The 15,259-nt window shown below is 47.3% G+C and overlaps 1 protein-coding gene across 5 annotated transcripts in view; it reads left to right on the forward strand.

The window, feature by feature from the left end:
- The window catches only part of LOC142402972 (spindlin-Z), a 106,184-nt gene that overhangs the window by 29,235 nt on the left and 61,690 nt on the right, over positions 1-15,259 (forward strand). The gene's annotated exons all lie outside the window — the stretch shown is intronic.

Genomic DNA, 15,259 nt, shown 5'->3' on the forward strand with positions numbered 1-15,259 from the left:
TGAAAAGCTCTGGACAGAGACAATCTAATTCCTACACAATACTGGTCTGTATGTTATATCCATCAATGGTTACGTTCCTAATAAATTCTTCCTGCTTTTTATAAGAAAAGCAAAGGATGAAAAATAGATGAAACATTATAAAAGCACACCTTTCTTCTGATGAAAGCAAAGTTAGTCTGTCCCTTTCTGTCCTGTGTTTTATATTTTTTTGCAATTCCACAAATAGAAAAATTAGCTGGCCTCTAGTTAGCTTGTTTGCTTGGGGAGGGGAAGGAATTAGTTTCAGGTACATCTATATTTCTAGTGCTATCGTGAAGGTCCCTCAGCTTTAGTGTATATGGGTATATCCAGGTGCGGCTGAGTCCGTACGCTGTGCAAGTTCCTAAAGTTCAGAGAAGTGTTTGAACTTGTTGGTTGTATCTAATACAACAGTATAAAAGTTATTTTGTGTTGTGTCCTGGTTTCGAGTGGGATAGAGTTAATTTTCTTCCTAGTAGCTGGTATAGTGCTGTGTTTTGGATTTTAGTATGATATTTAATATGACATATAGTATGGATTTAGTATGACATTTAATATGACATATAGGGACATTGAGGTGCTGGAGCGTGTCCAGAGAAGGGCAACGAAGCTGGTGAAGGGTCTGGAGCACAAGTCTGATGAGGAGCGGCTGAGGGAGCTGGGGTTGTTTAGCCTGGAGAAAAAGAGGCTGAGGGGAGACCTTATTGCTCTCTACAACTACCTGAAAGGAGGTTGTAGAGAGGTGGGGGTCGGTCTCTTCTCCCAGGTAACAAGTGATAGGACGAGAGGAAATAGCCTCAAGTTGTGTCAGGAGAGGTTTAGACTGGATATTAGGAAATTTTTCTTCACTGAAAGGGTTATCAAGCATTGGAACAGGCTGCCCATGGAAGTGGTTGAGTCGCCATCCCTGGAGGTATTTAAAGGACGTTTGGATGAGGTGCTTATGGACATGGTGTAGTGGTGGTCTTGGCAGTGTTAGGTTAATGGTTGGACTCGATGATCTTAAAGGTCTTTTCCAACCTATACGATTCTGTGATTCTATGAGAATAATAGTGATAACACTCTGATGTTTTGGCTGTTGCCAAGCGGTGTTTACACTAGTCAAGGACTTTTCAGCTTCCCATGCTCTGCCAGGTGCACAAGAAACTGGGAGGGGGCACAGCCAGGATAGTTGATCCAAACTGACCGAAGGGCTATTCCATACCATATGGTGTCATGCCCAGTATATAAACTGGGGGGAGTTGGCTGGGGGGTAGCGGTCGCTGCTCAGGGAATGGCTGGGCATTGGTCGGCGGGGGGTGAATGGTTGTATCACTGTTTTGTTTTGTTTTGTTTTTTTCCACTGAGTTTTGTTCCTCTCTCTCTTGTTGTTTTCCTTCTCATTACAATTCATTATTATTATTACTATTATTTTGTTCCAATTATTAAACTGTTCTTATCTCAACCCACGAGTTTTCTTTCTTTTGCTCTTCCGATTCTCTCCCCCATCCCACCAGGGTGAGTGAGCGAGCGGCTGCGTGGTGCTTAGCTGGCAGCTGGGGCTAAACCACGACAGTCCTTTTTGGTGCCCAACGTGGGGCACGAAGGGTTTGAGATAATAACAGATTAACCAGAGCATATTAAGGAATTTAGATCTGTTAGTAGTTGTGGGACGCGATATTGATTCATCTGTTCTCGATATTGGTTTACCTGATCTGCACCATGCTCATTTTTTTGCTGTCCATGTTAAAGACCGGTGTTGGTTTTTGCAGTTTGCTGTGCTCTGCTTTAATTGGTGATGTTTTGCCTGTGAGATTTGTTATTAAAACAGTGACCTTGGGTTTATTTTGGTATCTAAGTGCTGTACTGAAACCATTACTGTATGTCAGGTACCACCTCATGGAGACAATTAGCAATGATACCTCTTCCTCTGAGAGGTTTTTTATGGAGGAAATGCAGAATTGTACCTTCACTACTTTCTTCTACAATGCTTCCTCCTTCATTACAATAACTTTTCAGTATCTTGAACATCCTTGGGTAGTTAAGATACATCTATTGGTATTGCTTGGGAATATTGTTTCGATCTTGTCCAAGATTAGTAAGCAATTTAAGAATATCATCCAGAGATCTGCCCCAAGGCTGGATAGTTATGAGTGGTAGGGTGTGTGGGATAGCATGGGCAAATGCCTAAGTTATTGGGCACCTCCAGTGTTTTGGAACTTCACCCCTGAACAAGTGCAGAATCCTGAAAAATTAGTAGAATATTTGGAAAAAGTATGTCGTCACCCTGCCAATTCTAGGGAGACACAAATCACTGCAATGTGCTGGGGTCTGGCCCATGCCTACCGAGCCCTATTCAACACTATTCAGAACCCTCAAGGATCTGGTGACAAAATGACAGGCACTGCAGCTACTGCAGCCCCCCCCTGCGACAGGCGCTGCGGCTACTGCAGCCCCCCCCTGCGACAGGCACTGCGGCTGCTCCGGACAACTCTGTTACAAGCACTGCGGTTCAAACAGGGTACCAACCCGTGTCAGTATCAGTTGCCCCTATACACAAGAAGAAATCCTGGAAGCGAAAGTCAGCTCATTTAGAAAGGGAAGATGAAAGAGCAGGGCCATCACAGGGAGAGGAAGAGGAAGAACTCGTAAATGAGACGGAAACCACACGATCCCTATCCCTGAGTGAGCTGCGAGATATGCGAAAAGATTTCAGCCGTCGTCCAGGGGAGCATATTGTCACCTGGCTGCTCCGATGCTGGGATAGTGGGGCCAGTAGCCTGGAATTAGAGGGTAAGGAAGCCAAGCAGCTGGGATCCATTTCTAGGGAAGGGGGCATTGACAAAGCGATTGGAAAAGGGGAACCAGCCCTCAGCCTCTGGAGGCGACTCCTGTCAGCTATAAAGGAAAGATATCCCTTCAAGGAAGATGTTGTATATCGCCCCGGGAAATGGACCACCATGGAGAGAGGTATCCAGTACCTGAGGGAATTAGCCATGTTGGAAGTGATTTATGGCGACCTGGACGATGAGCGGTCACCCAGAGATCCAGATGGGGTCCAGTGCACACGACCTATGTGGCGGAAGTTGGTACGGAACGCACCACCGTCGTGTGCCAACTCATTGGCAATACTGACCTGGAAAGACGGAGACGGTCCAACAGTGAATGAAGCTGCTAGTCACCTCTGGGAATACAAATAAAGTATCTCTTCCTCCCTTGTCTCGGCTGTGGAGAAACTGTCCCGGGAGTTCCAACGGTTCAAAGAAGATATGTCCTACTCCCCACCTGTACGGACCAGTGTCTCAGCCATTAGGAGTCAGCGTTCTTCTGCTCAAGAGAGAGGATATAGAGGGTACACACCACGGGGCACCCTATGGTTTTACTTGCATGACCACGGAGAGGACATGAGGAAGTCGGATGGAAAACCTACTTCGACCCTAGAGGCGTGGGTACGTGAGTTGCAAGGAAAAACAATCACCCAAGGGGGTTCTTCCAGGAAAATTGCTGCTTCGGTTTCCAGTGGACAGTTCCCCAGACAGAGTAAAAGGGCTGATCTTACTCCTGGTTTTAATGAAGAAACTCCTGACTCGTATATACAAGAAATGGGTAATGAATATTATGACCAGGACTAGGGGGGCCCTGCCTCCAGCCAGGTGGAGGAAAGGGACAACCGGGTTTACTGGACTGTGTGCATTCGATGGCCTGGCACAACAGACCCACAGGAGTATAAGGCTCTAGTAGACACCGGTGCACGGTGTACCCTGATGCCATCAAGCTATACAGGGGCAGAACCCATCTGTATTTCTGGAGTGACAGGGGGATCCCAACAGTTAACTGTATTGGAGGCCAAAGTGAGCCTAACTGGGAATGAGTGGCAAAAGCACCCCATTGTGACTGGCCCAGAGGCTCCGTGCATCCTTGGCATAGACTACCTCAGGAGAGGGTATTTCAAGGACCCAAAAGGGTACCGGTGGGCTTTTGGTATAGCTGCCTTGGAGATGGAGGAAATTAAGCAGCTGTCTACCTTGCCTGGTCTCTCGGAGGACCCTTCTGTTGTGGGGTTGCTGAGGGTCGAAGAACAACAGGTGCCAATTGCTACCACAACGGTGCACCGGCGGCAATATCACACCAACCGAGACTCCCTGATTCCCATCCATAAACCGATTCATCGACTGGAGAGCCAAGGAGTGATCGGTAAGACTCGTCCACCTTTTAACAGTCCTATATGGCCAGTGCAAAAGTCTAATGGAGAGTGGAGACTAACAGTAGACTATCGTGGCCTGAATGAAGTCACGCCACTGCTGAGTGCTGCCATGCCTGACATGCTGGAACTTCAATACGAACTGGAGTCAAAGGCAACCAAATGGTATGCTACAATTGATATTGCTAACGCGTTTTTCTCAATCCCTTTGGCAGCAGAGTGCAGGCCACAGTTTGCTTTCACTTGGAGGGGTGTTCAGTACACTTGGAACTGACTGCCCCAGGGGTGGAAACACAGCCCCACCATTTGCCATGGACTGATTCAGACGGCACTGGAACAGGGTGAAGCTCCAGAACATCTGCAATACATTGATGACATTATCGTGTGGGGTAACACAGCAGAAGAAGTTTTTGAGAAGGGGAAGAAAATAGTCCAGATCCTCCTGAAAGCCGGTTTTGCCATAAAACAAAGTAAGGTCAAGGGACCTGCCCAGGAGATCCAGTTTTTAGGAATAAAATGGCAAGATGGATGTCGTCAGATCCCAACGGATGTGATTAACAAAATAACAGCCATGTCTCCACCAACTAGCAAAAAGGAAACACAAGCTTTCTTAGACGTTGTGGGTTTTTGGAGAATGCATATTCCAAATTACAGTCTGATCGTAAGCCCTCTCTATCAAGTGACCCGGAAGAAGAACAATTTCAAATGGGGCCCTGAGCAATGACAAGCCTTTGAACAAATTAAACAGGAGATAGTTCATGCAGTAGCCCTTGGGCCAGTCCGGGCAGGGCACGATGTGAAAAATGTGCTCTACACCGCAGCCGGGGAGAAAGGCCCTACCTGGAGCCTCTGGCAGAAAGCACCAGGGGAGACTCGAGGTCGACCCCTTGGGTTTTGGAGTCGGGGATACAGAGGATCTGAGGCCCGCTATACTCCAACTGAAAAAGAGATATTGGCAGCATATGAAGGGGTTTGAGCTGCTTTCAGTGGTACTGAAGCACAGCTCCTCCTGGCACCCCATACTGCTGGTGCTGGGCTGGATGTTCAAAGGGAGGGTCCCCTCTACACATCATGCAACTGATGCTACGTGGAGTAAGTGGGTTGCACTGATCACACAATGGGCTCGGATAGGAAACCCCAATCGCCCAGGAATCTTGGAAGTAATTATGGACCGGCCAGAAGGCAAAGATTTCGGAATATCGCCAGAGGAGGAGGTGACGCCTGCTGAGGAGGCCCCACTGTACAATAAACTACCAGAAAATGAGAAGCAATATGCCCTGTTCACTGATGGGTCCTGTCGTATTGTAGGAAAGCATCGGAGGTGGAAAGCTGCTGTATGGAGTCCTATACGACAAGATGTAGAAACTGCTGAGGGAGAAGGGGAATCAAGCCAATTTGCAGAAGTAAAAGCCATTCAGCTGGCTTTAGACACTGCTGACTGAGACAAGTGGCCAGTGCTCTATCTCTGTACTGACTCATGGATGGTGGCAAATGCCCTGTGGGGGTGATTGCAGCAATGGAAGCAGAACAATTGGCAGCGCAGAGGCAAACCCATCTGGGCTGCAGCACTGTGGCAAGATATTGCTGCCCGGGTAGGGAACCTGGTTGTAAAAGTACATCACGTAGATGCTCACATACCCAAGAGTTGGGCCACTGAAGAACATCAAAACAACCAGCAGGTGGATCAGGCTGCTCAGATTGAAGTGGCTCAGGTGGATCTGGACTGGCAACATAAGGGTGAATTATTTATAGCTCAGTGGGCCCATGACACCTCAGGCCATCAAGGAAGAGATGCAACATAGAGATGGGCTCGTGATCGAGGGCTGGACTTAACCATGGACACTATTGCACGGGTTATCCATGAATGTGAAACATGCGCTGCAATTAAACAAGCCAAGCAGTTAAAGCCTCTGTGGTATGGGGAGGCCTGGCAGATCGATTCTGTCACGCTCCCACAAACCCGCCAAGGCAAGCGCTATGTGCTTACAATGGTGGAAGCAACCACCGGATGGCTGGAAACATATTCCGTGCCCCATGCCACCGCCCAGAACACTATCCTGGGCCTTGAAAAGCAAGTCCTATGGCGACATAGCACCCCAGAGAGAATTGAATCAGACAACGGGACTCATTTTCGAAACCACCTCATAGACACCTGGGCCAAAGAGCATGGCATTGAGTGGGTATATCACATCCCCTATCGTGTACCCGCCTCTGGGAAAATCGAACGATACAATGGACTGTTAAAGACTACACTGCGAGCAATGGGTGGTGGGACATTCAAACACTGGGATACACATTTAGCAAAGGCCACCTGGTTAGTCAACACTAGAGGATCTGTCAGTCGAGCCGGCCCTGCCCAATCAAAACTTTTACGCACTGTAGAAGGAGATAAGGTCCCTGTAGTGCACATCAAAAGCATGCTGGGGAAGACAGTCTGGGTTACTCCTGCCTCAGGCAAAGGCAAGCCCATTTGTGGGATTGCTTTTGCTCAAGGACCCGGGTGCACTTCGTGGGTAATGCGAAAGGATGGGGAAGTCTGCTGTGTAGCTCAAGGGGATTTGATTTTGGGTGAGAATAGCCAATGAACTAAATGGTATGATGTTGATTGCTATATAATACTGTATGTCATCACTTTTATGGTTACTATACACCATATCAATGGTATTTCAGTAAGGATCACCCAGATTAATGAAGAATGAACTTTGATGAAAACCAAGCAAAGTGCAGTGGTGATGGAACCAGAACTGGCTTCAGCATGCAACAATCACACACCATCTCTCCTGCTCTGAAAGACTGTTATGACAGATGGAGCCCAAAGTCATGGACTAGATGAACTTAATGAACATTTTAGAGGGATGGCCCATAGACCAAGGGAATGATATCTGTGTGTATATATCAAGAGACAGGAAAAGTGGTGGTGATTAATTGGAATGTATTAGAAAGGGTAGAACCTGGGCATGAGGTAGATGGTATAGAATAAGGGGTGGATACTGTCCTGGTTTCGGCTGGGATAGAGTTAATTTTCTTCCTAGTAGCTGGTATAGTGCTGTGTTTTGGATTTTAGTATGAGAATAATGTTGATAACACACTGCTGTTTTGGCTGTTGCTAAGTGGTGTTTACACTGGTCAAGGACTTTTCAGCTTCCCATGCTCTGCCAAGTGCACAAGAAACTGGGAGGGGGCACAGCCAGGATAGTTGATCCAAACTGACCAAAGGGCTATTCCATACCATATGATGTCATGCCCAGTATATAAACTGGGGGAGTTGGCCGGGGGGTAGCGATCACTGCTCGGGGACTGGCTGGGCATCAGTTGGCAGGTGGCGAGCGGTTGTATCACTGGTTTTTTATTATTTTTTTTATTATTTTTTCCCCTCCCTTGGGTTTTGTTCCTCTCTCTCTCTTGTTGTTTTCCTTCTCATTGCAATTCATTATTATTATTACTATTATTTTGTTCGAATTATTAAACTGTTCTTATCTCAACCCATGAGTTTTCTTACTTTTGCTCTTCTGATTCTCTCCCCCATCCCACCAGGGTGAGTGATCGAATGGCTGCGTGGTGCTTCGTTGCCGACTGGTGCTAAACCACGACAGTTGTCTTAACTTTAGTGATTTATCTCTTTAATACATAAATAAGGCTGCAACTTGAAAGGTTATTGTGGAGCTCTGCTAGAATATTTTATGGAAGTTTAAATGTTCACAAATTTTACTGAAGCGTAATATTTCTGAAGGTTTCCACAGTTCTCTGCTGTGCAGAAGGAATGATTCTTTCTCTTGGTGGTTTGGGAATCTTCTCTGAACAGTTTAAATAGTGAGATCAGTCACTAGTGGGTTGGAATGATGCAAATTTGTCTGAAATTATCTGTAGGGAGTTCTTGCTTTCTTTTGAGTTTCCATTAGCTTCAAGTAACTGTTGGCCAATCTTTTACCATTCTTTAGGAAACAGATTTTGAAAATTTATAGTGAATTGTCCCACATCTTGGATTGTTTTGCTCCTTAGAATTAATGAACCATATTTCATTGCTGCCTGTTTGAGGGTGAGAGGTGTCCCTCCAATCAACTGCTGCTATTGAAAGCTTGTGAGGGAGATAGAGATGAGTTCTTGCTATTGAAATGCATTGTGTTAAATATATTTTTTGGCTGTGTTGAGGTATAATTACAGACACTTTAATATGTAGTGATTTTTCAGGTGTTGTGTACCAAAATGTCTTTCTGGAAGTTTATCCCATTACCCCATCATTGTTATTAAGTTTTACGGTATTTTTTTTTCATACGGATTGGTCACAATGGTAACAAAAGCTTTTCTGGAAGTTGGGAAGGAAAACGTGTTACCTATTAAATAAAAGTGTTTTTCTTAAATACAGTGAGATATGTCACGGGGAATTTTATAAGAACAGGTGGCTAGCAATCTACAGTTCCCTGCAAAATCTGCCAATATATGTTTTTGTTGCTATTTTGTATAAAATCCAAACATTTATAAACTCTGGTTTTTAAAATGCCTATGTTTATCTCAGTCGCCAAGGCGAGCAGCTCCGGTGCCGGCATGATCCGCAGCGGAGCGCTCTAGCGCTGTGTACAGGGGGGTTTCCTGAACCAGGGGAACCTCAGGGGGGATCGCGAGAGCTGCCAGGAGCCTGCAGCTCGCGGGATGGCGGCTGACGAGACCTGGGTGGGGCTAGGAGCAACAGCAGCCAAGCCCCACTCCCCACGTATAAAAGAAGCCCCTAGGGAGCGCTAGCAACCAGGAGCGCCGTGACCAGGGCGGGCAAACAGGGCGTGGCGTGTCAGTAAGGGTGTGGCGCGGCAGTTTGTATGGCAGTTTGCGTGGAAGGGTGTGCAGGAAGGGCGCTGTAGCTCTGCCAGCAGGACCAGGGAGAAATGGTATCCACCTGGCAGAAGGCTATGTCCACTCTAAACTCTGCACCCACCGCAACTGACACAGCTTCCCAGACAGAGCTCCAATGGGAACACGCTGCTACCCAGGTGTCAGGCTGCAGGGTGTGCCCTACTCTTATGCCAGTTACCGGATGGCAGTAGTGAGCATGCCTGTGGGAGGTGTGCCCAGGTAGAGAAACTCCTCAGCTTAGTGACAGAGCTCTGGGAGGAGGTGAGTAGGTTGAGGAGTATCAGGGAGTCAGAGAGAGGTAGACTACTGGAACCGCTACCTACCTTCCCTGGGACAGGCCTGTCAGGCAGACAGGACACGTGATACAGAGAATTCTCTATCCTCTCTCCACCCGGCAGAATGTGGTGACTTAAGGGATAGAGGGCAATGGCGACAAGTTCCTGCCTGGCGCAGCAGGCGCGTCTCCTCTGTGACTACGCCACCTTCCCAGGTGCCCTTGCATAATAGGTACGAGGCTCTGCAAGTGGAACTGAACAATGACGAGGATGATGGTTCATCCAGGTTGGTGTTGCCAAGGTTAAGTCGGCCTATGTACTGTGTCAAAACCACTTCCATAAAGAAAAGAGATGAGTTATTGTCATAGGAGACTCTCTCCTGAGGGGAACAGAAGGTCCAATTTGCCGACCGGACCTACTTCTCAGGGAAGTCTGCTGCCTCCCTGGGGCCTGGGTTAAAGACGTGGTGAGAAAACTTCCTACCCTGGTACGGCCCTTGGATTATTATCCATTATTGCTTTTTCACGTAGGCAGCAACGAAGTGGTGGTGGTGAATGGAGTTTACTCCAGTTGGCGGCCGGTCACAAGTGGTGTTCCCCAGGGCTCTGTGTTGGGGCCAGTTCTGTTTAATATCTTTATCAATGATCTGGATGAGGGGGTTGAGTGCACCCTCAGTAAGTTTGCAGATGACACCAAGTTGTGTGGGAGTGTTGATCTTCTTGAGGGGAGGAAGGCTCTGCAGAGGGACCTGGACAGGCTGGATCGACGGGCCAAGGCCAATTGTATGAGGTTTAACAAGGCCAAGTGCAAGGTCCTGCACTTGGGCCACAGCAACCCCATGCAACGCTACAGGCATGGGGAAGAGTGGCTGGAAAGCTGCCTGGCAGAAAAGGACCTGGGGGTGTTGGTTGACAGCTGCCTGAATATGAGCCAGCAGTGTGCCCAGGTGGCCAAGAAAGCCAATGGCATCCTGGCTTGTATCAAAAATAGCGTGGCCAGCAGGACTAGGGAAGTGATTGTCTCCCTGTACTCGGCACTGGTGAGGCCGCACCTTGAATACTGTGTTTAGTTTTGGGCCCCTCACTACAAGAGGGACATTGAGGTGCTGGAGCGTGTCCAGAGAAGGGCAACGAAGCTGGTGAAGGGTCTGGAGCAGAAGTCTGATGAGGAGCGGCTGAGGGAGCTGGGATTGTTTAGCCTGGAGAAAAGGAGGCTGAGGGGAGACCTTATTGCTCTCTACAACTACCTGAAAGGAGGTTGTAGAGAGGTGGGGGTTGGTCTCTTCTCCCAGGTAACAAGTGATAGGACAAGAGGAAATGGCCTCAAGTTGCGCCAGGGGAGGTTTAGACTGGATATTAGGAAATTTTTCTTCACTGAGAGGGTTATCAAGCATTGGAACAGGCTGCCCAGGGAAGTGGTTGAGTCGCCATCCCTGGAGGTATTTAAAGGACGTTTGGATGATGTGCTTAGGGACATGGTATAGTGGTGGTCTTGGTAGCGTTAGGTTTACGGTTGGACTCGATGATCTTAAAGGTCTTTTCCAACCTATACGATTCTGTGATGCTGTGATTCTGTGAAGTCGCAACAAGAAGTCCAAGGGCAATCAAGAGAGACTTCAAGGCCTTGGGACGACTGGTTAAGGAATCAGGAACACAAGTAGTGTTCTCCTCTATCCTCCCAGTTTCAGGGAATGATGAGGGAAGAAACAGGAAGACCCAGCTGATCAATACCTGGCTCCGACCCTGGTGTCACCGGCAGAATTTGGGGGTTTTTGATCATGGGTTGGTCTACATGACACCAGGCCTGCTGGTGACAGATGGGGTACACCTGTCTTAAAGGGGGAAAAGGATCTTTGCACAAGAGTTAGCAGGGCTCATTGAAAGAGCTTTAAACTAGATTTGAAGGGGGAAAGGGATAAAACCAGGCTCGCTAGAGATAAGCCTGTGGGCGGCAGGCCAATGTTTGAGGGACGGTGTGCTAGCAAGGTCCTTCGGTCTGCTCCACAATGTGCTGAGTACACTGGAGCACATTTGAAATGTCCCTGTACTAACGTGTGCAGCACCCTAGCCATCTCAGTGGAGGTAGGGGATGGAGATCTATGTGGCAGCAAAGACACAAGGGTTGTTGATGTGTTAGAAACCACGGAAGTGCCTGAGAACAGTTACATAGGAATTAGGGCTTCTCCCCCAAAAAAGGTGGCAGGATCAATAGCCCAACTGAAGGGCATCTACACCAATGCACGCAGCATGGGCAACAAACAGGAGGAGCTGGAAGCCATTGTGCAGCTGGAAAACTATGACATAGTTGCCATCACGGAAACACGGTGGGGTGACTCACACAACTGGAGTGCTGCAATGGATGGCTATAAACTCTTCTGAAGGGATAGGCAAGGAAGGAGAGGCAGTGGGATAGCCCTGTATGTTAGGGAGTGTTTTGACTGTCTAGAGCTTGACGATGGTGATGAAAGGGTCGAGTGTTTATGGGTAAGAGTCAGGGGAAAGGCCAAGAAGGCAGATATCATGGTGGGAGTCTGTTACAGACCACCCAACCAGGATGAAGAGGCAGATGAAATATTCTGTAAGCAGCTGGGAGAAGTCTCACGATCACTAGCCCTTGTTCTCCTGGGGGACTTCAACTTACCAGGTGTCTGCTGGAAATACAATACAGCGGAGAGGAAACAGTCTAGGAGGTTCCTGGAGTGTGTGGAAGGTAACTTCCTGACACAGCTGGTGAGTGAGTCAACTAGGGAAGGCGCCCCGCTGGACCTGTTGTTTGCGAACAGAGAAGGACTTGAGGGTGATGTGATGGCTGGAGGCCGTCTTGGGCACAGCGATCATGAAATGATAGAGTTTTCGATTCTTGGAGAGGTAAGGAATGTGGTTAGCAGAACTGCTACCTTGGACTTCCGGAGGGCAGACTTTGGCCTGTTTAGGGGCCTGGTTGACAGAGTCCCTGGGGAGGCAGTCCTGAAGGGCAAAGGAGTCCAGGAAGGCTGGACATTCTTCAGGAAGGAAATCTTAAAGGCGCAGGAACAGGCCGTCCCTATGTGCCGAAAGACGAGCCGGCGGGGAAGAAGACCGGCCTGGCTGAACAGAGAGCTTTGGCTGGAACTCAGGAAAAATAGGAGAGTTTATGACCTTTGGAAGAAGGTGCAAGCAACTCAGGAGGACCACAAAGATGTCGTGAGGTTATGCAGGGAGGAAATTAGAAGGGCCAAAGCCCAACTAGAACTTAATCTGGCTACTGCCGTAAAAGACAATAAAAAATGTTTCTATAAATACATTAACAACAGAAGGAGGGCTAAGGAGAATCTCCATCCTTTATTGGATGCGGGGGCAAACATAGTGACAAAGGCTGAGGAAAAGGCTGAGGTACTTAATGCCTTCTTTGCCTCAGTCTTTAATAGTAAGACCAGTTGTTCTCGGGGTACCCAGCCCCCTGAGATGGAAGACAGGGACGGGGAGCAGAACGAAGCCCCCATAATCCAAGGGGAAATGGTTAGCGACCTGCTATACCACTTAGACACACGGAAGTCTATGGGGCCGGATGGGATCCACCCAAGGGTACTGAGGGAGCTGGCAGAAGTGCTCACCAAGCCACTTTCAATCCTTTATCAGCAGTCCTGGCTAACCGGGGAGGTCCCAGTTGACTGGAGGGTAGCAAATGTGACGCCCATCTACAGGAAGGGCCGGAAGGAGGATCTGGGGAACTACAGGCCTGTCAGCCTGACCTCGGTGCCGGGGAAGGTTATGGAGCAGATCACCTTGAGTGCCATCACACAGCACGTACGGGACAACCAGGTGATCAGGCCCAGTCAGCATGGGCTTATGAAAGGCAGGTCCTGCTTGACCAACCTGATCTCCTTCTGTGAACAGGTGACCTGCCTAGTGGATGAGGGAAAGGGTGTAGATGTTATCTACCTGGACTCTAGTAAAGCCTTTGACACCATTTCCCACAGCATTCTCCTGGAGAACCTGGCTGCTCATGGCTTGGACGGGTGTACTCTTCTCTGGGTAAAGAACTGGCTGGATGGCTGGGGCCAAAGAGTTGTGGTGAGCGGAGTTAACTCCAGTTGGCGGCCGGTCACAAGTGGTGTTCCCCAGGGCTCTGTGTTGGGGTCAGTCTTGTTTAATATCTTTATCAATGATCTGGATGAGGGGATCGAGTGCACCCTCAGTAAGTTTGCAGATGACACCAAGTTGTGTGGGAGTGTTGATCTTCTTGAGGGGAGGAAGGCTCTACAGAGGGACCTGGACAGGCTGGATCGATGGGCCGAGGCCAATTGTATGAGATTCAACAAGGCTAAGTGCCGGGTCCTGCACTTGGGCCTCAACAACCCAATGTAACGCTACAGGCTTGGGGAAGAGTGGCTGGAAAGCTGCCCAGCAGAGAAGGACCTGAGGGTGTTGGTTGACAGCTGGCTGAATATGAGCCAGCAGTGTGCCCAGGTGGCCAAGAAAGCCAATGGCATCCTGGCTTGTATCAGGAATAGCATGGCCAGCAGGACTAGGGAAGTGATCGTCCCCCTGTACTCGGCACTGGTGAGGCCGCACCTCAAATACTGTGTTTAGTTTTGGGCCCCTCGCTACAAGAAAGACATTGAGGTGCTGGAGCGTGTCCAATTAGCACATTTGGGAAATGCCAGTAAAACTACCAGTATTGACTGGTTTTGGTGCATGGTAGGTGCTGAATAAATAGGAAGATGCTGTGATTCATTTTGTCACATTACTAGCTGGAAAGAAAACTTATTTGGTTATTTTGTGCTATATATGAATTAAGTAGCAATGCATCTCTTGTGTTGTTCTAAAAGGAATGAAGTTGCTTTGTTTCTTTGGTCAGCCACCCTTCTTCAAATCAGAAACATTGCTTATTTTAACTTATTTATGGAAGCTGTAGTATAAGAAACAAGCAAATTATAGGTGCACACTGAGAGGTAGTTTTCATTAGGAAGGTTAGTTTCTTCTACCTACAAGAATGATCTACAGCTGAACTTCTTGCATGGTCTCCTGGGGAGTTCTGATAAACCATACTTGGCATGTCCTTGGATATAGTTTTCATTCAAATTCCATTAGTGATTTGAAAGATAAAATATAGGTATGCTTACTAAATTTGAAAGAAGCGTTTTGGGCTGCATACTTCTTCAAAAATAATTGGTAAGTACAGAAAGATAGTAAACAGAAAACACAAGACTTGGAAAATGTGGCTTAGCTATAATCAACTTAACCTTCTGTCAAGAAAACCATTTAAAGTAGATGATAATTTTGAGGACTCTTCCAGGCCTACTTATCTATGATGCTATTTCATTATACATATTACAGAGAGGGGGAATGCACTTAACATGTCTCTGAAGCCTTCAGCATACAGAATATTTCAGGAATAATTGGAAAAGCTGTAGACTGATAATATAGACATTTTTATGAAAACTGTTGCTTTCTTTTTTGTATGAGTTAGTAACCTTTTTTTCCAGAAATGTTAGCAAAAGAAAATGCTGATAAAACTCAAATATACTTGAGAGTTTAGTTAAAGCATGATGTTTTGCATAACCATTTTTAAAAATTAATTTGGGGTTGTATGGATCATGTTGTTTACTGCTGAGGAAAGTCTTCTCCTTCCGCTATTCTCCAAAAAAAAGCTAGGATAACATTTTTCTTAAGTTGTATGAAGAGAATTGAACAGCGTGATAAATTCTTCTTGCTTCTGAGGGCCAGGATTAGCATATTTCATTAGGGGATTGGACTATCTACACAGTAGCAGAATTAAGTGTTAAGGCTCCCAATGGAAGAAATAAAATTCACGAACTTGTCAGTGAAGTCGTAACTTAATTGCCGATGTCCTGGGAAATTAAGGGAATAGAAAGGAGAGGTTTCTTTTCTACCAGATCTTGTTCATCTTTTTTATGTCACTACAGGAGAGACATTTGCTGAGTTCATCCATAACTTTA

This window comes from Mycteria americana (assembly GCF_035582795.1).
Source record: "Mycteria americana isolate JAX WOST 10 ecotype Jacksonville Zoo and Gardens chromosome Z unlocalized genomic scaffold, USCA_MyAme_1.0 Scaffold_18, whole genome shotgun sequence".
Taxonomy (NCBI): domain Eukaryota; kingdom Metazoa; phylum Chordata; class Aves; order Ciconiiformes; family Ciconiidae; genus Mycteria; species Mycteria americana.